This window comes from Triticum aestivum, chromosome 1B, assembly GCF_018294505.1.
Source record: "Triticum aestivum cultivar Chinese Spring chromosome 1B, IWGSC CS RefSeq v2.1, whole genome shotgun sequence".
Lineage (NCBI taxonomy): Eukaryota > Viridiplantae > Streptophyta > Magnoliopsida > Poales > Poaceae > Triticum > Triticum aestivum.
In genome coordinates, this window is record NC_057795.1 from 63,995,954 (window position 1) to 64,021,021 (window position 25,068).

The 25,068-nt window shown below is 45.4% G+C and overlaps 2 long non-coding RNA genes across 5 annotated transcripts; both read right to left on the reverse strand.

The window, feature by feature from the left end:
* Window positions 1-747: 747 nt before the first annotated feature.
* On the reverse strand, window positions 748-1,450 carry LOC123086802 (uncharacterized). The gene is made up of 2 exons (XR_006441134.1): window positions 1,301-1,450; window positions 748-912 (listed from the first exon to the last, which is right to left on the reverse strand). It is a non-coding gene; the product is annotated as an uncharacterized lncRNA (long non-coding RNA).
* A 335-nt stretch (window positions 1,451-1,785) lies between these two features.
* LOC123107232 (uncharacterized) lies at window positions 1,786-25,068 on the reverse strand. Of its 4 annotated transcripts, XR_006451623.1 has the most exons (14): window positions 24,718-25,068; window positions 24,444-24,631; window positions 24,176-24,262; window positions 23,652-23,728; window positions 23,216-23,326; window positions 23,014-23,151; window positions 22,738-22,915; window positions 22,508-22,599; window positions 22,330-22,386; window positions 21,531-21,677; window positions 19,405-21,426; window positions 2,319-2,760; window positions 2,002-2,069; window positions 1,786-1,851 (listed from the first exon to the last, which is right to left on the reverse strand). It is a non-coding gene; the product is annotated as an uncharacterized lncRNA (long non-coding RNA). The 4 variants fall into 4 exon arrangements; XR_006451625.1 differs by lacking the exon at window positions 1,786-1,851 and having other exon boundaries at window positions 1,998-2,069; XR_006451620.1 differs by lacking the exons at window positions 1,786-1,851; window positions 2,002-2,069 and having other exon boundaries at window positions 2,155-2,760.

Consider the following 25,068-nt stretch of genomic DNA (forward strand, 5'->3'; position numbering starts at 1 on the left):
CAACCGCTAATGCTCGGCCCGGTTCCTCGGTCGGAGGAGCACCGTGCACGACGACCGACGGGCGAACCTGCTCCTCGGGCGACAAGGCTTAGCTACTGGCACTCGGCCTAGCTCCGCAAGCGTCGAAGCGCGACTCCGACCGGTGTAGAGCTCCGGCAGCCGAGGTGTGAAACGCGGGCAGCAGTGCTCGCGTCGACCTCACCCTCTACTGCGCCGGCCCGCGTGTCCGGTGCTGGAGCTGCGGCCAGCCGCTGGTCCTCCTTGTCACCACCTCTAGCTGCCGGCCGATTTCGGCCAGACCGGCAGTTCCACTGCAGTAGAGCTCTTCGGACTCCAACCTGCATCCACGACTCTCCTTCTAACCCTTAACTAGATCGGGATCATGCCCTGGCGCGGGGGTGCCGGCCAGAACGATGTGATCAAGAAGTAATGTTCATGTTAGTATTAATCCTCGTTTAGCATATGTATTAAACAAAATAAAAGAAAGATGAAACATTTACTTGTAATAGAAGCAAGACATCATCTAAGTTCAACATCGTCATGATATTTTAAGGTAGCATAGAGTTCAAATTAAGTGCGATCATGAGACAATGTAAGGTAACCACTTGACACTAAGTTCAATACTAAGCGCAAGCATGAGAGCAAGTACTAATCTAACACAAAGTTTGCAGCTTATCCAATTAGTGCTTAGGTCCAAACCAAAAAGCAGGATACCGTTTACTACCATACAAAGATACATAGTCCAGATGATGTTGAGCAAAAAAAATCACAATATATTACATGGGAAAGAAACATGTCATTCTTGTACATAGGCGAACCCCTAACAAAGCAATGTCCTAGACTACTTAGGTATCATCTTCACACCTCCATGAGACTCCAGGTTGTAGCCTTAAAGATAAGTGTAGACAAACCCTGTCAAACAAAGTAATGTTTCTCTATTTCAGATTGGGAGAATCATGATAGAGAGGCATGAGACCACAAACAGTAGCATTGGTAAATCGGTAGCTGGATCCATCCAAAGCACCAAAACACAACCTCTCTACCGCAGTCTTCTACTAAACATCATCAACATGGATCATGCCAAACGCTAAATGTAAAACAAAGCAATCAATGCCTTCCAAACATAACAACATGATATTCTTTACCCAAGATCAAAAGCAAGAAAGTTGGTTCTTGGGATTTATATCGTAATGGAACCAAAAATCCTAATAATATTAGTACTTACTAAGAATTTCACAACACCTAGATCAGTTAAGAAAATTCTATCTTCCTGGACCACCACAAAGAGGAAGGGACGAACCTGGGAACCTGTAGGTACAACACACTCTAAGCACGGAGGCATCCATGCCAATCCGAAGGAGTACCCACCGCATGCCCAAACCCCGCCACCGGACAACAGGCATAGCAGTGTTTCCCAGCAGATGCAGCAGCGAGGAACCTGGTGCTAAACCCCAACCACAACCTGCGTAGCACAAGAGAATCAACATACATGAGCCATGGCCCGACCCTCGGCGAGCAAAAAAGGTGAACAGCGGAGAGGGCGCTCACCGCTGCCTTGTTGGCAACGTCACTAATGCCTCCCCTACTCCCGAAGGCGTCAGCGGCAGCGGCAGGGCTGAGGATGAGGGAGAAGGCCTAGTCGCTGGAGGGGCGATTGGTGGTTCATATCACATCTCGCCTCTCTGCTTCCTTCTCATCCTGCCTGCCCTCACCGGAACCACACACCAAATCAGCACCATGAAGGAGAGCCACATGGAAAGGCACAAAAAGGAGAAGGCGGCTCACCTCGGCTTTGGGGCTTTCTAAACCATATTGTCACATTTATTTAGTTCTTTTTTTCCTTTGATGTATCTGCATCAAAGACCCTAGGGTTAACTTTCTTGGATAAAATTTGTGCACACACATAATCTTTCACGATCCAGGCACATCTGAACCTGTAGCCATGATATACAAAGTTTTTTTTAAGAATGCAATCTTCTTTGTGGTCAATTGGCAACATACCTGCTCCAGAACAAATGAGTTTCTGTATCTTTGCCATTGGCCAAATGTTTTAACTGAGAATCAAATTCCTGGTTGAGAAAAAAAATTAAAGGTTGTCAGAAAAGAGCACCAGCAAGATGAGCACATCATGATTACAGTAGATGAACGGTTTATCCATAATTCTAGTGCACGTGCAAACTTAAAGCAACTTCTTGCATGATTTCAGCAGCCTCATTGATCTCTCCCTACTCCTCTTTGATTTTTGCAAGTCTTTTGATCAATCTACCTTTCTCTATCTCCACATGTATCCATAGTGGATGCCAAAATGAGATTCTTACCTTCCATTTCACTTGTAGTTTCCAATGCAATGATTTACCCTGCAGTCTAAATGAGAGGAGTAGAACTCAAAACTAAATTAGGTGCTTAAGGCTCAAAAAATGAAAGCAAGTCAATCCATCAACAATTGTACCAAGTGCAATCTACTTTACACAGAACTAAGTGACCTTAGGTAGTTGAAAATATATGTATCATCGACACACAGTGCTCCGACTAAAGCTCATACGGGCTATAGAGAAAGTGGGATGAGAAAACCTTCAACATGTGCTCATTATATTCAAAGGTAAACAAAACGGATGTCTCATTGTGGTCAATTTACTTTATAGATGTACTCATTCATGTATAATGGACACTCAAGTTTTTTTTCTTAAAATGAGGTATACAGCTATACAGACTGGATACTCGAGTTCCATGGTAATAAACATTCAGAGAAGGAATATACACCTAGAAAGAACAGTCCCAACAAAAATGACTGCTACCCTGGATCTCACTACTATCATTGCTATGCTAGTTGTTTCGTTCTATCGCTATGCTGCGCTAGTTGTTGTCTAGTTGTTTAGGGGGTTTCCGGTATGATTTGGAGAACGAGAGCTGAAAGCTTGAATGAATAATTCTGAGATAATGGGCTACGGAGAATCAATCTGAAAATACTCTTGAATTGCTCCGGATGGAAGAAAGAAAATTCTCACAATCGAAAACAATTATGAGAGGATGGCATCAACCTTGAACTACGCATCTTTGGAAGAACGGGTAAGGATTTAAGAGGAAATCTTCTTCGGACTTCAAAATTCGAGAATGACGACGAGAAACACCACCATGAATTGTTGAGGCACTCCGGAATGACAATTAGAAAGGTTGGACCAATAATGAAAGAATTTCAAAGCGATCTTCGAGAAGGCATGTGACTGATGGAATCCATTCTTACGTCACACTTTGAAAAGAATTTGGGAATAGCACCAGAATAATTAGAAGAGTCATGTAAGATCCTGGGAAAAGACCTGTGGGTTAGGGCCCACTCAAAAGAAAACACCGTTGAACGATTTTGAAGATATATTGCACCGGTTGAATTAAATAGCTTGAAAGAGAGAAAAACTTGAAGTAACTCGAACGGATTAAGAAAGGAAACATGATTCTTCTGAGATATCTTGAGCACTCCGGACAAGAATAGCGGGAGGTAAACAATTAAGAGATGCACCGACGTGGAAAAACATTTGAAACGAGGAAAAGAATATGATCAACACTGAAAGCTTGAATTGGATCCACCGGAGAAGAAACAACAATGGAGGATGATGAACTTAAAACTGTTGAGCATCTTCTTGGGAAATCACCAGATAAGAACACTGACAGGAAAAAAATGGAGAAACTTCACATGAATAAATGGATACTTGATTAAGAAATCTGAGTCCTTGAAGAAAAAGGGTGGGAGGGCGGGAAAACAAAGGCAACTTGAGGACGGATGAAACGAACAACGTTGGGAAACTGAGAGATGATCTTGCAAATGTTGAAATGATCAGATCCACTTGAAAAGAAGCACACCGGTTGGAAAGAATTGACATGACAATCTCGATGATCAAAAGGATTAGCACTCTCATAGAAATATGAGAACACCATTTAAGAAAGGTATGGATTCAACATTTGACTCCGAAGCAACTCGAATACCACAAATAAAACAAAACAAAGGAGTGGCTTATAGAATAAGTCGGAAACAAACATATGATAGATCCCATATTGTATCATGTGTCTGTTGGAAAGATAAAACTAGAGCTACTTGAATTCCCACCTATAAACTCCCGAAACTTTCTGGTTATGCAATCTGGTGTTGGGGATACAGGGGAAGCAATATATCTCATCCAAACTAACAATACCTACATCCAAGCTGTATCCATCCGTCAACACATAACCAAGAAAACTCCGGAAATCGTGTACCTCAACCTTCGAAAAGCATCCGTTATACGAGTTATGGCAATACTCCCGAACTCCCAAGTACTGGGTGACGTCGAGGTTATCTCACCAACAACTGCATAAAAGAGATTTTCGATGTCGGCAAAACTCAGGTATTCCAGAACTGCAACGATAAAATTGTGACGACAACACCTCAGGGCTCAACTCCCCGGGTCAAAGCCACATAAATAGACAGGAGGCACCAAGAACAATGTTCTCGTCACAAAACCATCGAAACGATTCCAAGATACCCGCGTGATCCTAAAATTTTTTAGTGAAATTTGAGAAGAGGAAAGACAAAACATCTACGTCAGGAAACCTCACCAGAGCGACGAAGGGGGCTGAGGAGTAAAAAGAATCCTACTCTCCGATATATATACTCCTAAGACTCAAAATAGTTTTATTCTAGACTCAACAATGGCCAACAATCAAGGGGGCTCCTATGGTCGGTCGAGGCTCTGATACCAACTTTTCACGTCCAATATGCGACCCTATCCAAAAGGAACTCGAAGGTCCCACCAAGGATAGACCCGCATATTGAAACGCTTTTGCAAGGTGGATATCATTACATCAACATTACATAATAGATGGGGATACATACATAAGGCATACAATGCCACATGAATACAACATCACAATACATAAGAGCATCATCCGACTATGGATGAATCACAAGCAGAAACTCAAATGACATCCACCCTGCTAGCCCAGGCTGCCGCCCTGGAACCTATCCCCTGATCGAAGAAGAAGCAGAAGAAGAACTCCAAACAAGCAAACATCGCTCTCGCGTCATGATTATCGCACAACCTGTTCCTGCAACTATTGTTGTAGTAATCTGTGAGCCACTAGGACTCAGCAATCCCATTACCATGGGTATCAAGACTAGCAAAGCTTAAAGGGAAAGGAAGGGGTAAAGTGGTGAGGCTGCAGCAGCGACTAAGCATATATGGTGGCTAGCATACGCAAATAAGAGCGAGAAGAGAGCAAAAGGAATGGTCGTGAAGCTAGCAATGATCAAGAAGTGATCCTGAACTCCTACTTACGTCAAACATAACCCAAAACCGTGTTCACTTCCCGGACTCCACCGAGAAGAGACCATCATGGCTACACACGCGGTTGATGCGTTTTGATTCGGATCTGGTGTCAAGTTATCTACAACCGGACATTAACAAATTCCCATCTGCCTATAACCGCAAGCACGGCTTTCGAAAGATTATACCCTGCAGGGGTGTCCCAACTTAGCCCATGACAAGCTCTCGCGATCAACGAAGGAATAGACCTTCTCCCAGGAAGACCCGATCAGACTCGGAATCCCGGTTTACAAGACATTTCGACAATGGTAAAACAAGACCAGCAAAGCCACCCGATGCGCCGACAAATCCCGATAGGAGCTGCACATATCTCGTTCTCAGGGCAACACCGGATGAGACAGGCTACAAGTAAAACCAGACCTCGAGTTGCCCCGAGGGGGCCCCGCAGGCGGCTCGGTTTGGACCAACACTTAGACAAGCACTAGCCCAGGGGGGCTAAAATAAAGATGACCCTCGGGTTGGCCGACCCAAGGGAAAGGGTAGGTGGTGGTGAGGCAAATGGTAAAACCAAGGTTGGGCCTTGCTGGAGGAGTTTTATTCAAAGCGAACTGTCAAGGGGGTCCCATAAATCACCCGATCGCGTAAGGAACGCAAAATCCGGGAACATAACATCGGTATGACGGAAACTAGGGCGGGTGGAACAAAACACTAGGCAAAAGGCCAAGTCTTCCACGCTTTACCAAGTATATAGATGCATTAATAATATAGGAGATATTGTGATATCCCAACCAAAATCCTGTCCACCATGGAGAAATCTTCAACTTCACCTGCAACTAGCAACGCTATAAGAGGGGCTGAGCAAAAGCGGTAACATAGCCAAACAACGGTTTGCATAGGAAAGGTGTCAAAGATTAGAGGTTCATGGCAATTTGGGATGGCTTGATAAACAGGTGATAGGTAGCGCAGCATAGCGATAGAACGAAACAACTAGCATAGCAATGATAGTAGTGAGATCCAGGGTAGCGGTCATCTTGCCTGAAATCCCGCTAGGAAGAAGAACGAGTCCATGAAGAAGACGAACGGACGTAGTCGAACGAATCCTCGCAATCGCAACATTACCGGAACTAAGAAGCAACACCGGAAAGAAACAAACAACATGGTAAATGCACAAGCATAAACATGGCATGATGCACAAACAAGTATGATGCATGTCCGGTTTAATAAGGCATGCATGGCAAAGTGCAACAACCAATACTACCAATTAAGTGGAGCTCAATATGCAACGAGTTGCATATTGACGAAACACCACGTTGACATATTTAGTTCTCTCTCGTTTAGGTACACAACAATATTAAATGTTGTTAAACATGGCAAGAGGTGAAACATAATTAATCTAGCTATCTAGGCAAGTTTAAGTGAGGCCGGAACAACAAACAACAATTCCGGAAATCCCCCATGTGCATAAAATGAATTTGGTACTGTTCTGCCCTAAACACAATTTTAATGTTGTTAAACAGCAACATAAAGTGCACCATGTTAATCTAGGCATTTTTCCACCCCATCTACACATAAAGTTTATTAAATTCGGAGCTACGGTTATTTGGTTATGAAATAAATCATTTTAACATGGCATATTCGCAAATTAACACAAACAGCATTTTAAACATTTTAAACATGGATGAAAGTGACATATTATTAATCTACACAATTTCCTGAGCGTTTTACATATATAAATTATTTTAATCCAATGCACAGTTGTGGAGTTATTATATGCATGAACTTGGAGGGGTTTTCTGAAAAACATTAATTCCCGGATAAATAGATAAAATCGTCCTGGCAGGAAAAAAAACATCATGGGCCGAAATCGGCTGGGCCAACAGTGGGGGGGCTGCTCACCACGGCACTTGGGCCGGCTCAGTGGAGGAGGTTGGCTGGGCCTGGCGCGGCTGGCAGAGCAGGGCCGTGGGAGATGGGCCGGAGAGGCCAAGGCCCACACGGCCATGCGCGGTCAACGGGAAGGGGATCGGGCTCCTCCCGACCCGCAAGCGGCGGCGGCGGCGGGAGGCGGGGCGACGCAGGCAAGGGCGAGGTCCGGCGAGGCCAGGGACAGGCGGGGAGGCTTGAAACGGGCGGATCGGGCCTCCGGGCACCGGATCCGGCCGGTGGCGAGGCGGGGCGACGCCGGCAGCAAGCGGCGGCGGCGGTGGTTTCCTGCAGAGAGGAGAGAAAGGGAGATCGGGTGAGGGAGAGAGATGGGAAGGAGAGGGCGATGGGGAGGCGGCGACCAGGCGAGGTCAGCGGCGGAGCTCCGGCAGGGGCGCGGCCTTGGCGGTACCGGAGAGGCGGCGAGGGCGGCTGTCGGCGGCGGGGTTGGAGCGGTGCTCGAGTTGGGAGGCGAGGCGAGGCGAGGGGCCAAGGGCGCACGGGGTCGGGCCCGGTCGCGGCCCAGGGCGGGCTCCGGCGGCGCCCAGATGGGCCTGGCAGGGCCGCGGGGAAGTGGGGATACAGGGGAGGCGACGTGGCGGGGCTTGAGTGGCTCCAGGCAGCGGGGACGGCGGCGCTGGCTCGTGCGGTGGCGCCAAGTGGCGAGAGGAGGCTGGGGGTGCGGAAATGGAGGTGGGAGGCGGCTAGGAGTAGGGGAATGGCTAGGAGATGCCCAAAATGGCATGAGGGGGTCTATATATAGGGTAAAAGCTAAGGGTTTAGGGGGTTTCTGCTCCGTTTTCGAACATCGGATCCAATATGTGACCCTATCAAAAAGGAACTCGAATGTCCCACCAAGGATAGACCCGCATATTGAAACGCTTTTGCAAGGTGGATATCATTACATCAACATTACATAATAGATGGGGATACATACATAAGGCATACAATGCCACACCAATACAACATCACAATACATAGAGCATCATCCAACTACGGATGAAACACAAACAGAAACTAAAACGACATCCACCCTGCTAGCCCAGGCTGCCGACCTGGAACCGATCCCTGATCGAAGAAGCAGAAGAAGAACTCCAAACAAGCAAACATCGCTCTCGCATCATGATCATCGCACAACCTGTTCCTGCAACTGTTGTTGTAGTAATCTGTGAGCCTCAAGGACTCAGCAATCCCATTACCATGGGTATCAAGACTAGCAAAGCTTAAAGGGAAAGGAAGGGGTAAAGTGGTGAGGCTGCAGCAGCGACTAAGCATATATGGTGGCTAACATACGCAATAAGAGCGAGAAGAGAGCAAAAGGAACGGTCGTGAAGCTAGCAATGATCAAGAAGTGATCCTGAACTCCTACTTACGTCAAACATAACCCAAAAGCCGTGTTCACTTCCCGGACTCCACCGAGAAGAGACCATCACGGCTACACACGCGGTTGATGCGTTTTAATTCGGATCTGGTGTCAAGTTATCTACAACCGGACATTAACAAATTCCCATCTGCCTATAACCGCAGGCACGGCTTTCGAAAGATTATACCCTGCAGGGGTGTCCCAACTTAGCCCATGACAAGCTCTCGCGATCAACGAAGGAATAGACCTTCTCCCAGGAAGACCCAATCAGACTCGGAATCCCGGTTTACAAGACATTTCGACAATGGTAAAACAAGACCAGCAAGACCGCCCGATGCGCCGACAATCCCGATAGGAGCTGCACATATCTCGTTCTCAGGACAACACCAGATGAGACAGGCTACGAGTAAAACCAGACCTCGATTTGCCCTGAGGGGGCCCCGCAGGCGGCTCGGTTCAGTCCAACACTTAGACAAGCACTGGCCCGGGGGGGGCTAAAATAAAGATGACCCTCGGGTTGGCCGACCCAAGGGAAAGGGTAGGTGGTGGTGAGGCAAATGGTAAAACCAAGGTTGGGCCTTGCTGGAGGAATTTTATTTAAAGCGAACTGTTAAGGGGGTCCCATAAATCACCCGACCGCGTAAGGAACGCAAAATCCGGGAACATAACACCGGTATGACGGAAACTAGGGCGGCAAGAGGGGAACAAAACAATAGGAAAAAGGCCAAGTCTTCCACCCTTTACCAAGTATATAGATGCATTAATAATATAGGAGATATTGTGATATCCCAACCAAAATCCTGTCCACCATGGAGAAATCTTCAACTTCACCTGCAACTAGCAACGCTATAAGAGGGGCTGAGCAAAATCGGTAACATAGCCAAACAACGGTTTGCATAGGAAAGGTGTCAAAGGTTAGAGGTTCATGGCAATTTGGGATGGCTTGATAAACAGGTGATAGGTAGCGCAGCATAGCGATAGAACGAAACAACTAGCATAGCAATGATGGTAGTGAGATCCAGGGTAGCGGTCATCTTGCCTGAAATCCCACTAGGAAGAAGAACGAGTCCATGAAGAAGACGAACGGACGTAGTCGAACGAATCCTCACAATCACAACATTACCGGAACTAAGAAGCAACACCGGAAAGAAACAAACAACATGGTAAATGCACAAGCATAAACATGGCATGATGCACAAACAAGTATGATACATGTCCGGTTTAATAAGGCATGGCATGGCAAAGTGCAACAACCAATAGTACCAATTAAGTGGAGCTCAATATGCAACGAGTTGCATATTGACGAAACACCACGTTGACATATTTAGTTCTTTCTCGTTTAGGTACACAACAATATTAAATGTTGTTAAACATGGCAAGAGGTGAAACATAATTAATCTACCTATCTAGGCAAGTTTAAGTGAGGCCGGAACAACAAACAACAATTCCGGAAATCCCCCATATGCATAAAATGAATTTGGTACTGTTCTGCCCTAAACACAATTTTAATGTTGTCAAACAGCAACATAAAGTGCACCATGTTAATCTAGGCATTTTTTTCACCCCATCTACATATAAAGTTTATTAAATTCGGAGCTACGGTTATTTGGTTATGAAATAAATCATTTTAACATGGCATATTCGCAAATTAACACAAACAGCATTTTAAACATTTTAAACATGGATGAAAATGACATATTATTAATCTACACAATTTCCTGAGCATTTTACATATATAAATTATTTTAATCCGATGCACGGTTGTGGAGTTATTATATGCATGAACTTGGAGGGGTTTTCTGAAAAACATTAATTCCCAGATAAATAGATAAAATCGTCCTGGCAGGAAAAAAACATCACGGGCCGAAACCGGCTGGGCCAACAGTGGGGGGGGCTGCTCACCACGGCACTTTGGCCGGCTCGGTGGAGGAGGCTGGCTGGGCCTGGCGCGGCTGGCAGAGATGGGTCGTGGGAGATGGGCCGGAGAGGCCAAGGCCCACACGGCCACGCGCGGTCAACGGGGAGGGGATCGGGCTCCTCCCGACCCGCAGGCGGCGACGGCGACGGGAGGCGGGGCGACGCCGGCAAGGGCGAGGTCCGGCGAGGCCAGGGACAGGCGGGGAGGCTTGGAACGGGCGGAACGGGCCTCCGGGCGCCGGATCCGGCCGGTGGCGAGGCGGGGCGACGCCGGTAGCAAGCGGCGGTGGCGGTGGTTTCCTGCAGAGAGGAGAGAAAGGGAGATCGGGTGAGGGAGAGAGATGGGAAGGAGAGGGCGATGGGGAGGCGGCGACCTGGCGAGGTCAGCGCGGAGCTCCGGCAGGGGCGCGGCCTTGGCGGTACTGGAGAGGCGGCGAGGGCGGCTGTCGGCGGCGGGGTTGGAGCGGTGCTCGAGCAGGGAGGCGAGGCGAAGCGCGGGGTCCAGGGGCGCACGGGGTCGGACCCGGTCGCGGCCCAGGGCGGGCTCCGGCGGCGCCCAGATGGGCCTGGCAGGGCCGCGGGGAAGTGGGGATACAGGGAAGGCGACGTGGTGGGGCTTGAGTGGCTCCAGGCAGCGGGGACGGTGGCGCTGGCCCGTGCGGTGGCGCCAAGTGGCGAGAGGAGGCTGGGGGGTGCGGAAATGGAGGTGGGAGGCGGCTAGGAGTAGGGGAAGGGCTAGGAGATGCCTAAAATGGCATGAGGGGGGGGGTCTATATATAGGGTAAAAGCTAGGGTTTAGGGGGTTTCTGCTCCGTTTTCGGACATCGAATCTCGATCCAACGGTCTGGAGCGGAGGGGGTTAGATAGGTGGGCTAGTGGGCTGTGTGAGAGAGGCTTGGGCTGATAGGAGAGATAGGAGAAATGCAGCCCGGCACGATTTTTGGAGACCAAAAACGTCCGACGATTAAACCGGCAATGGTGCCGCTACGGATGACGGTTGGGCTATCAAACGGACTCCGAATGCGACAAAACTTGGCAGGCGGCCTGTCTACACTATAATAAGACCGCACGACAAGTTGCAACCCATTCCGAGAACATTTTTATGCCACTAATAAAATAATATTTCGGAGGTGCCGCGGGCGCGTGCGAGTGTGTCTGGACTTCGAACGGACAACGGAGAGGAACGGGGAAACCCGAACGGATGCAAGTTTTGAAAAACATGCGGATGAAATGCAGATGAAGTGCAGATGATGACATGAGACGAGATGCATAACAAGAACAAAATGCAAAACAACAGACAAAACCCAACCACGGAGGAAATATCATATAGCATCTCCGGAAAAGGCAAGAGTTGGAGTTACGAATATGGAAAGTTGTATCCGGGGCGTTACAACACTCCACCACTACGAGAGGATCTCGTCCCGAGATCTTGGATGGCACCGGAGGGAAAAGGAAGAGGAAGAGAGGAGGTGAACTAAGTTGCTTCTTCGACAAACGAGTGAAACCACGAACGTTGAGAGGTTGAAAAGTTGAAAGAGAGAACACAACGGAGTTGAACACAATTGAGAGCACTGTGGTAGAGAATAGAAAGAAGGAACACCATGAGAACCTTGGAGGTTGCAAATCTATGAATAACGAGTACAATGGACAAGAAGGAATTGGAACCACTCTGGTTGAAACGAGATAAGAATGAATAAGAATGATATAATTTTGACAGCACTTCGACTGTATATGGAAGAAATTGAACATGAACTTGACAAGATGAGAGGATACTTGATGAAATCAACAACACACTGCCTCCGGAACTATTGAAAGAATGGCATAATGGGTGAGAAGGATTTCAGACAGCACTCAGGTTGAAAAGAGAGGCAAAACTTGATAAGATGAAAGAACTTGAATGAGAACACAACTCTCCGGTTAAATGGATAAGCATGAAAATAACATGATCCTCACAATTCGAGATGATGAGTGAAAAGAGCAACATCACAATGCCTCCGGAAAAAAGAATAGAAGATAGATCATTGGAATAACAGAATGTAGGAGAAAATGCCAACTTCTGCCACAAATGAGCTTGGAAAGCATCCTTCCAAGAAGGTTATAACGGAGTTGTTGGAAAACCAACAACGAAACGAATATACTTGTAGTGGGCTTAAGGAAAAACTTCTCAAAATTGAGGCGAAATTCTGCCACTACGGAAACAAATAATATAATTGATAACACCAATGAGATGGAAAACTTCTTCCACCAAGATGATAGAGAGATAACTTGGAGCATTGATAATCACCACAATAACAACATTCCTTAGGGAAGGCTTTAGGTGAAATATGACACAAGATAACTCCAATGAAGAGATTAATGGATTTAAAATACCTCATTCTTGACAACATGTGAATCACGAAACATGAATGGAAATTATCAAGAATGACATATCACCATATCAAAAGATAAGGTAGAAAGAATTGCACTTCGAAATGCAAGATGAATAATACTTGAGCTTCTCAAAACAAAAACATGTGTTGAGCACCATGTTTATTTTAGAGTATAGCTTGACGGATCATAACTTCAAGAGAAATCTTGAAGAACAATTGAAGAATGAAAAGAATCCTTGACGAACCATCATGTAGAGTCTCCATGAAGAACTCCGGTAATAAAAGGATGATGAAAAGAAAAAGAAGTTGGAAACACAAGGTGAAGCCTTGCAATGATTTAGATGGAGCTTTGCGATGATATAACCGAGAGAACTTGGAACTCCGGAAAGAAAAGATTAATACTAGAACCGAGAATTACTTCATCATGAACAATCTCCAGAAGAAGATTAATCACTTGGATGAAACAAGAATAAGAATTATGTCATGCCTATCCTTCACCAATTTAAATTGATGACAATCAACATATTTGACATACTACTTATTCTCATAGAAAGGATTAAAAGAGATATGGCGCAAACTTGTGAAGGTCTTCAAGGAACCACCGGTGGAATATGGGAACAACGAATGAATTGATATGATAACCAAGAAAAGAGAACTCTTGAACGAACCACCGTAAGAATTGAAAATGAACGAAGAAAAGATAAAGAAACACCGGGAAGAATTTGAAAATGAACGAAGATACTTGAGAAAATTTAGATACAAGTGAACCTAGAGATCCCGAGCTGATTAGATAATACTTGAACGATGCACCGGTATGATTTGGAGAACGAGAGCTGAAAGCTTGAATGAATAATTCTGATATGATGGGCTACGGAGAATCAATTTGAAAAGACTCTTGAATTGCTCTGGATGGGAGAAAGAAAATTCTCACAATCGAAAACAATTATGAGAGGATGGCATCAAGCTTGAACTACGCATCTTTGGAAGAATGGGTAAGGATTTAAGCGGAAATCTTCTTCGGACTTCAAAATTCGAGAATGACGATGAGAAACACCACCATGAATTGTTGAGGCACTCTGGAATGACAATTAGAAAGGTTGAACCAATAATGAAAGAATTTCAAAGCGATCTTGGAGAAGGCATGTGACTGATGGAATCCATTCTTACGTCACACTTTGAAAAGAATTTGGGAATAACACCAGAATAATTAGAAGAGCCAGGTAAGATCCTGGGAAAAGACCTGTGGGTTAGGGCCCACTCAAAAGAAAACACCGTTGAACGATTTTGAAGAGAGATTGCACCGGTTGAATTAAATAGCTTGAATGAGAGAAAAACTTGAAGTAACTCAAACGGATTAAGAAAGGAAACATGATTCTTCTGAGATATCTTAAGCACTCCGGACAAGAATAGCGAGAGGTGAACAATTAAGAGATGCACCGACGTGGAAAAACATTTGAAACGAGGAAAAGAATATGATCAACACTGAAAGCTTGAATTGGATCCACCGGAGAAGAAACAACAATGGAGGATGATGAACTTAAAACTGTTGAGCATCTTCTTGGGAAATCACCAGATAAGAACATTGACAGAAAAAAAAGGAGAAACTTCACATGAATAAATGAATACTTGATTAAGAAATATGAGTCCTTGAAAAAAAAGGGTGGGAGGGCGGGAAAACAAAGGCAACTTGAGGACGGATGAAACGGACAACGTTGGGAAACTGAGAGATGATCTTGCGAATGTTGAAATGATCGGATCCACTTGAAAAGAAGCACACCGGTTGGAAAGAATTGAAATGACAATCTTGATGATCAAAAGGATTAGCACTCCCATAAAAATATGAGAACACCATTTAAGAAAGGTATGGATTCAACATTTGACTTCGAAGCAACTCGAATACCACAAATAAAACAAAACAAAGGATTGGCTTACAGAATAAGCCGGAAACAAATACATATGATAGAGATTTACCCAATCCCATATCATGCATCTGTCGGAAAGATATTCTAGGAGCTACTTGAATTCCCACCTATAAACTTCCGAAACTTTCTGGTTATGCAATCTGGTGTTGGGGATACAGTGGAAGCGATATATCTCACCCAAACTAATAATTCCTACATCCAAGTTGTATCCATCCGTCAACACATAACCAAGAAACCTTCGGAAATCGTGTACCTCAACCTTCGAAAAGCATCCGTTATACGAGTTATGGCAATACTCACGAACTCCCCAGTACTAGGTGACGTCGAGGTTATCTCACCAACAACTGCATAAAAGAGATTTTTGATGTCGGCAAAACTCAGGTATTCCAGAACTGCAACGATAAAATTGTGACGACAACACCTCGGAGCTCAACTCCCCGGGTCAAAGCCACATAAATAGACAGGAGGCACCAAGAACAATGTTCTCGTCACAAAACCATCGAAACGATTCCAAGATACCCGCGTGATCCTAAAAATTTTTAGTGAAATTTGAGAAGAGGAAAGACAAAACATCTACGTCAGGAGACCTCACCAGAGCGACGAAGGGGGCTGAGGAGTAAAAAGAATCCTACTCTCCAATATATATACTCCTAAGACTCAAAATAGTTTTCTTCTAGACTCAACAACGGCCAACAATCAAGGGGGCTCCTATGGTCGGTCGAGGCTCTGATACCAACTTTTCACGCCCAATATGCGGCCCTATCCAAAAGGAACTCAAAGGTCCCACCAAGGATAGACCCGCATATTGAAACGCTTTTGCAAGATGGATATCATTACATCAACATTACATAATAGATGGGGATACATACATAAGGCATACAATGCCACACAAATACAACATCACAATACATAGAGCATCATCCAACTACGGATGAAACACAAACAGAAACTCAAACGACATCCACCCTGCTAGCCCAGCCTGCCGACCTGGAACCTATCCCTGATCGAAGAAGAAGCAGAAGAAGAACTCCAAACAAGCAAACATCGCTCTCGCATCATGATCATCGCACAACCTGTTCCTGCAACTGTTGTTGTAGTAATCTGTGAGCCTCGAGGACTCAGCAATCCCATTACCATGGGTATCAAGACTAGCAAAGCTTAAAGGGAAAGGAAGGGGTAAAGTGGTGAGGCTGCAGCAGCGACTAAGCATATATGGTGGCTAACATACGCAAATAAGAGCGAGAAGAGAGCAAAAGAAATGGTCGTGAAGCTACCAATGATTAAGAAGTGATCCTGAACTCCTACTTACGTCAAACATAACCCAAAAACCGTGTTCACTTCTCGGACTCCACCGAGAAGAGACCATCACGGCTACACACGCGGTTGATGCGTTTTAATTCGGATCTGGTGTCAAGTTATCTACAACCAGACATTAACAAATTCCCATCTGCCTATAACCGCAAGCACGGCTTTCGAAAGATTATACCCTGCAGGGGTGTCCCAACTTAGCCCATGACAAGCTCTCGCGATCAGCGAAGGAATAGACCTTCTCCCAGGAAGACCCGATCAGACTCGGAATCCCGGTTTACAAGACATTTCGACAATGGTAAAACAAGACCAGCAAAGCCACCCGATGTGCCGACAAATCCCGATAGGAGATGCACATATCTCGTTCTCAGGGCAACACCGGATGAGACAGGCTACGAGTAAAACCAGACCTCGAGTTTCCCCGAGGGGGCCCCGTAGGCGGCTCGGTTCGGATCAACACTTAGACAAGCACTAGCCCAGGGGGGCTAAAATAAAGATGACCCTCGGGTTGGCCGACCCAAGGGAAAGGGTAGGTGGTGGTGAGGCAAATGGTAAAACCAAGGTTGGGCCTTGCTGGAGGAGTTTTATTCAAAGCGAACTGTCAAGGGGGTCCCATAAATCACCCGATCGCGTAAGGAACGCAAAATCCGGGAACATAACACCGATATGACGGAAACTAGGACGGGTGGAACAAAACACTAGGCAAAAGGCCAAGTCTTCCACCCTTTACCAAGTATATAGATGCACTAATAATATAGGAGATATTGTGATATCCCAACCAAAATCCTGTCCACCATGGAGAAATTTTCAACTTCAACTGCAACTAGCAACGCTATAAGAGGGGCTGAGCAAAAGCGGTAACATAGCCAAACAACGGTTTGCATAGGAAAGGTGTCAAAGGTTAGAGGTTCATGGCAATTTGGGATGGCTTGATAAACAGGTGATAGGTAGCGCAGCATAGCGATAGAACGAAACAACTAGCATAGCAATGATAATAGTGAGATCCAGGGTAGCGGTCATCTTGCCTGAAATCCCGCTAGGAAGAAGAACGAGTCCATGAAGAAGACGAACGGACGTAGTCGAACGAATCCTCACAATCGCAACATTACCGGAACTAAGAAGCAACACCGAAAAGAAACAAACAACATGGTAAATGCACAAGCATAAACATGGCATGATGCACAAACAAGTATGATGCATGTCCGGTTTAATAAGGCATGGCATGGAAAAGTGCAACAACCAATACTACCAATTAAGTGAAGCTCAATATGCAACGAGTTGCATATTGATGAAACACCACATTGACATATTTAGTTCTCTCTCGTTTAGGTACACAACAATATTAAATGTTGTTAAACATGGCAAGAGGTGAAACATAATTAATCTAGCTATCTAGGCAAGTTTAAGTGAGGCCGGAACAACAAACAACAATTCCGGAAATCCCCCATGTGCATAAAATGAATTTGGTACTGTTCTGCCCTAAACACAATTTTAATGTTGTCAAACAGCAACATAAAGTGCACCATGTTAATCTAGGCATTTTTCCACCCCATCTACATATAAAGTTTATTAAATTCGGAGCTACGGTTATTTGGTTATGAAATAAATCATTTTAACATGGCATATTCGCAAATTAACACAAATAGCATTTTAAACATTTTAAACATGGATGAAAGTGACATATTATTAATCTACACAATTTCCTGAGCATTTTACATATATAAATTATTTTAATCCGATGCACGGTTGTGGAGTTATTATATGCATGAACTTGGAGGGGTTTTCTGAAAAACATTAATTCCCGGATAAATAGATAAAATCGTCCTGGCAGGAAAAAAAACATCACGGGCCAAAACCGGCTGGGCCAACAGTGGGGGGGCTGCTCACCACGGCACTTGGGCCAGCTCGGTGGAGGAGGCTGGCTGGGCCTGGCGCGGCTGGCAGAGCTGGGCCGTGGGAGATGGGCCGGAGAAGCCAAGGCCCACACGGCCACGCGCGGTCAACGGGGAGGGGATCGGGCTCCTCCCGACCCGTAGGTGGCGGCGGCGATGGGAGGCGGGGCGACGCCGGCAAGGGCGAGGTCCGGCGAGGCCAGGGACAGGCGGGGAGGCTTGGAACGGGCGGATCCGGCCGGTGGCGAGGCGGGGCGACGCCGGCAGCAAGCGGCGGTGGCGGTGGTTTCCTGCAGAGAGGAGAGAAAGGGAGATCGGGTGAGGGAGAGAGATGGGAAGGAGAGGGCGATGGGGAGGCGGCGACCTGGCGAGGTCAGCGGCGGAGCTCCGGCAGGGGCGCGGCCTTGGCGGTACCGGAGAGGCGGCGAGGGCGGCTGTCGGCGGCGGGGTTGGAGCGGTGCTCGAGCAGGGAGGCGAGGCGAAGCGCAGGGTCCAGGGGTGCACGGGGTCAGGCCCGGTCGCGGCCCAGGGTGGGCTCCGGCGGCGCCCAGATGGGCCTGGCAGGGCCGCGGGGAAGTGGGGATACAAGGGAGGCGACGTGGCGGGGCTTGAGTGGCTCCAGGCAGCGGGGACGGCGGCGCTGGCCCGTGCGGTGGCGCCAAGTGGCGAGAGGAGGCTGGGGGGTGCGGAAATGGAGGTGGGAGGCGGCTAGGAGTAGGGGAAGGGCTAGGAGATGCCCAAAATGGCATGAGGGGGGGGTCTATATATAGGGTAAAAGCTAGGGTTTAGGGGGTTTCTGCTCCGTTTTCGGACATCGGATCTCGATCCAACGGTCCGGAGCGGAGGGGGTTAGATAGGTGGGCTAGTGGGCTGTGTGAGAGAGACTTGGGATGATAGGAGAGAGAGGAGAAATGCAGCCCGGCACGATTTTCAGAGACCGAAAACGTCCGACGATTAAACCGGCAACAGTGCCACTACGGATGACGGTTGGGCTATCAAACGGACTCCGAATGCGACGAAACTTGGCAGGCGGCCTGTCTACACTATAATAAGACCGCACGACAAGTTGCAACCCATTCCGAGAACATTTTTATGCCACTAATAAAATAATATTTCGGAGGTGCCGCGGGCGCGTGCGAGTGTGTCTGGACTCCGAACGGACAACGGAGAGGAACGGGGAAACCCGAACGGATGCAAGTTTTGAAAAGCACGCGGATGAAATGCAGATGAAGTGCAGATGATGACATGAGACGAGATGCATAAGAAAAAAATGCAAAACAACAGACAAAACCCAACCACGGAGGAAATATCATATAGCATCTCCGGAAAAGGCAAGAGTTGGAGTTACGAATATGAAAAGTTGTATCCGGGGCGTTACACTCGAGTTCCATGGTAATAAACATTCAGAGAAGGAATATACACCTAGAAAGAACAGTCCCAACAAAAATGAAATATCGGTTACTCTCATAAGTGGTAATGCACATTTTATTTTGAACATGGTCATATTCAGTGGAGAGGGAGGGAAAAAGCAGAGCAAAGAAAATTGGTCAAGCTGGATTGAAATCACATACAAGCAGTACTTATATTTCAACTAAGCACGAAAGGCATTCAACATACTGTAATCTTGAAGAAAAAGTTTTTCGTAGATAAAACAAATAATTGTTTGTGTCCTAAACCCATCTCGTACAAGAACATGAAAAATAGCAAGTGTTTTGGTATACTGAAGCATCAGCCAGAAGGCTATGACTACTCAGTTCAGTCCAACAACAAATCTAGGTTTCTGTTCTTTCCAGCCAATCACAAGCATCCAAATATATGTGTACCAACATAGTCTAGTATCTTAATTAAACGGCACTCAAACAACGTATACAAATTTAGAGTACTTGCAGATTTAACTCTTTATCAAAATATTACATGGATTTATCAATCGATCCACAAGAAGGGTAGCTTTAGAATTTCCGTATCATATTTTGTTCTTAATACTAAATCCATTCAAGCTATTTATTTTGTACTATCGATCCAGTAGTCGTTGTACGGAAACATATCTTACTCTTCGTTCTAAATCCATGTTGCATGATGTCACTTGACAGCAAATCTATTCTCAGAAGGCACAAACATTGCCAAGGAAAGATAACAGTAAGCATTTAGAGCTACACAGCAGACGTCATATTTCTTCAGTCCAAAAAACAGCCAAAACTTTATAACCATGTTTAGCTATTTTTTCCTATCTAAAGATTTGGTTGTCGTAGTCAGTCCATATGTGTATGGATCAAACCGGCCTTTGTCTAATTTCTTCTGTCACCTAATTATACTACTAAATCTGACATGAAACTGTTTGGACACCGAACCAATAGCGAGCGTAACCCGCAGTTTAATACAAGGGAAAACCTGAAAAGGCATTGTCAATGGTAATGGTTGCTGGTCTATCTCGGTCAGCTCTGGATGTATTCTGTTTTACAATCGGAACTATGATGATAGCGGATCTAGTACCTCGCCGCCTCCACAACATATAATTAGCATGCTGATAGTGTTATTATCATGTGAAAAACATCATAAATTGGCATATACATTTGCTGCTAGCCATGGCCTGTCTACTTCTGTGTGAGTATTAATACATACGAGTGTGGATTATTAGTAAGCAAGTTAAATACTTTCAGAGCATTAATCTGAATCACATACTTACACATGGACTCTGTAGGTTCCTTTCCTAACATTTAGAATGTCGACAATTTGCCCTTTTAAACTATAATAAAAACGCAGAGAAGCAAGTTTCCTTCCCCTTCTATTATTAATCCACATGCTGATATGCTTCATGACGAGTAGGCATATGTCATCCCTCATCTTCTCATGTTAGAATCACTCATTTCTCATTTGTTCATGTATGTCTGTGTTTGTGTGTGTGTGTGTGTGTGTGTGTGTGTTTGCTCAAAGAACCGTATGTGCTCATGTGTGCCGCTCATTATGATCATGTGTGCCGCTCATCAATTACTCTGCTATCTGAAACCTAACGCTAATTTGGATACCAAACAATGCAGAGAAATTCAGAGCAAGACCAGACTAAACTTCATCTGATCTCAATAAAAGGGATTATAAAATAGCTAGACCATCAACCTACGCCATCTTCTTTTTCACGCCTCGGATAGTATATCTTTAAATAGAATTGTTCGTGCCAACTTAATGTATTGCAGTAATTCAAAGGATAAAATTTGTCTAGTTGAAAAATGAGAATACACTATCCATGAAGGAAAATAGACATGGGTGATCTGGACATAATTTAGAGTTACAATTAAGGAAAATAAAACGATTTTTGTGGTACCACAAAACTACAGTGATCTGACCTCTCCGACAACGTGCGCGGGCATGCAGCACTCATCAAATGTTTTATTTACTCCCTATTGGCCCCTCACCTCCTCCGTGGTGCTCGCTAGAGGGAGCAAATATGCACTGCAAATTTTCAAGTTACAGTGGCCATTAGAAAGAGGCAAACATATGTGGTTGAATAATACAAGACAACAAAGAACATTGCCATTATGACTGAACCGACGTACTATTGCTACTCCTCGCCATGGTACGCACAAGGCAGTCAGCCCTGGCATCCCCGCAAATATAAGGAAAAGAAACAGTAACAACATTGTCCCCATTTTTAAGTTGCTTCCTCTAATCCCTATCTATGAACTGCTTCTGTTGACAATAACCTGAAAGAACACAAGGTGCATGAACCTTACATGTATGCACACAACACGAGCATGCAACAATTTTTCAGGACAAAGAATGAAAACAAATGTGCATCAGTTACCAGGCCATTTAACTTAAAATAACCATTAGGCAAACACTAAACTTAACTATATGGAAACCATTTAACTTTAGACATTGCTACCTTTCAATTGGAAAATATCGCATCTGTTTATGAAGATGCATGGCACTAACAAAACTTCCAGTACTATAAGAAAAGAAACAACACCTGATTATTTTAATTACCTACGATTCTATCTATCATTGATTTATGATTTTCAATATTTTACTTTCTAGATCTTATATACCATCATAGATAAACATTAAGCTTTCTTCTTAATTGTGTATAATAGCTGATAGTATTCAGATATCTCGCTCCAGCACAATATAAGTTCCATCGGTTAATTCAGATAGTGGTAAAAGTCATATTTATAACCATTCAGTACAGCTGATGTACTCTTAATTTTTTTGATATGGAATAATCATATAGAGACACATGACGTATCTTCTTAGTTCAACATTTATTAATCCCAGATTATCCCAAAAAAGTGTAGATGAAGCAAATAAATAATCTAGGCATACATAAGGAAAAAGCAAGTATATGTCACAAAGTACCTCATGAACCTGCATCAGACCACCTGATAGTTACAGGAAACCAGAATTTTCAATAACCTGAAACCAGAAACCAGAATTTGCATGAAACCATAAGAGTTACAGATTGAAAGGGAAACATCAAACCTAGACAGATGGATTAACTCAGCCAAGCAGAATGACGGGTGAATATGTTTCTAACCATGTGCTGAGCAAGTCGGAGCAGGGGAGCATCCTCTTGCAGGCCAAGATGGCGGTCAGCAAGGTCCGAGCCCAACACGACATCATCGTCTCCTGCAGTTCCAAGATGATGAGAGAGAGAGAGAAAGAGAGAGAGAGAGAGAGAGAGAGAGAGAGAGAGAGAGAGAGAGAGAGAGCTGCAGCCAAGACCCTCCTGACGATGGAGGAGAAGGACGGGCGACGGGGGAGCACCTGCAATGGACATAGACGGAGGAGCCGCATCAAGCGCCTCCGGCGAGTGCTCCTTGCCCAACGCCTCTGCCGCGCCGCTCCTGGGTCAAACTGATGGCACGCACTGGATGGCCCGGGGATTCCTTACAGCCTCTGCTACCCTAGACGGGTCAACTTCAAGCACAAATTCATCATGCACCTACAAAACGTAAAATCATAACTTTAACCTGTCTATATTTAGAAAATACATAGGCACAGAAATCCAAAAAAATAAGTGATGACCATGTCGTAAAATACCTGCAAAAGGTGACAACGCCCTCTGATTTGTTAAAAGTTCTGCGTTAGCCCATCCATAGAATCAAGTGTGTTACTCCCATTGGTAATTACAGAATGACTGTTAAGCATAGCCACCTTGATAATATCAGCAGCAGAACCCTGCATATAATAATATGTCAATACACTGAAGCTATCAACTAAAGAAAGGGAAATGTTTGCTAACCTGGCAAATAGAATTAACTGCTCGTTTCCGTGCTTGAGCTTTCTCTCTACTATTTCTAGCGGTAATTTTTGAAAGGAAACGTCTCTCCATCCCATCAAGGTCTCAACACATCTGTAAGTATTACAATTCTTAAGTTGCCTTCATAAGCTTTGATGCGCAGGTCACAAAACAATATTCCATAATAAGCAAATGAACGTGAATGCAGAAATATGTTGGAAAAGGCTCATTTATCATTGATATTGGATAGAACCAGGGGTTCAAAAACCAGCAGCCAACACCGCTAGTTTTCTCTTAAACCAACAGGCCCTTCTTTCAAAATGTTTAACAATATCGTCATTTGTGCTTTCGTCTTACAGTAATCTCTAGTACATCATATTAACTTGGAAAAGAGAGGAACTAAATCAAGCTAGGCAATAGAAGAGCAAGAGGAGCTTACCCATCTTCTTCTTCCCGCGCTTCTCCGGACGAACGGCGGTGGCTCGTGTCGGGGCAGGATTTTGGGATCAACAATTACTACAATTAAAAGAATAAAATTTGAGGCCTCATCCTTAACTTGTAAAAGAAAATTAAGCCTGCACTTGATCCTGTTTTTTGCTAGTAATCAGTGAGTCCCTATTATTAGCAAAAAAGGGACCAACATTTATCTTTGTTCTTGCAAATTGTGATTACTATCACTGAACAACAATAATAGGATATAATGCAGTGCACAAATCATGTACATTTATGTTCTTATTAGCCAACTAAGCAAGCAGAAAAACTAAAAACAACGCATCATTGTGCAGATAAGCGACAAGCAAGCAAACTGAAAAATCAACACCCTGTATATAGTATCTCTGCAACAATCTAATGACCAACATAACACTTATATATGTAATTCACAGAAAAAAATATTAGCTTTCTCATAATAAATAAAACAACTCTTGCATAATACTTGCAAAGCACAATCTGGTTGGAACTCACAAAGGCAATCAAGCCCACAACATCAGCAGCCCCTCCTTTCCAGTGAATGTATCCGTTCAGTATATTGACCAATTCTCAATCCCTATTCTGCAAAGAACAGACAGTAACATCACTCAAAAGCTTGCTTGGATTTTCATCGAACAACTTGTAGACATACAACTTGTACACATGTACAAAAAAGATTATGCACAAACAAAGATGAGAAGACGAGTGCATCAGATAAGATAAGATATCAGGCTAATCAGGAGGAAGAGAGAAGTGTGGGTACCTGCAAAAAAGGGATAGAGAAATTGGAGGGGCATGGAGGTGGAATGGTTGGGGTGCAGAGCCGCACGAAGCACTGGGCGGGCATGGGGGTGGTAGGGTTCTTCTTCCTCTTCTCCTCCTGCTCCCTCCCTTCTCTAAATCCCTCTTTCATCTCGTGCTAGGTACATGAGGCTGGCAGGGCTGACCGACCTAGAGGAGAAGGGAACGCATTCAGGAGCTGGTACCAAGAGGGGATCAAAGAAGAGGAACATGAAGAAGGAGAGACAGAAATGAACCTGCAGATAATCGCATCCGGCGTTCCCAGCAGCGGCTCCACGCCTCCCCCGCTCCTCCTGCCGTGTGCACGCGAGGACGACGGTGGCGTTCCTAGCGGCGGCTCCACGTCTCCCTCGCTCCTCCTGCCGCGTGCACGCGATGACGAGGCGACGACGCCGGAGAAGTGGATGGTGGGGATCCAGCAGGTTGGGCAACGGAGACGGCGGCGGCGCGAGGGCGAGCGGTGGCGGTGTGCGAGGCAGAGGAGGGCGAACGGAGGCGGCGGCGCGAGGGCGAGCGGTGGCGGCGTGCGAGGCAGAGGAGATCGAGAGAGGAAGAGGAGGAGGTGGGACGAGCTGGTTCGAGGCGGT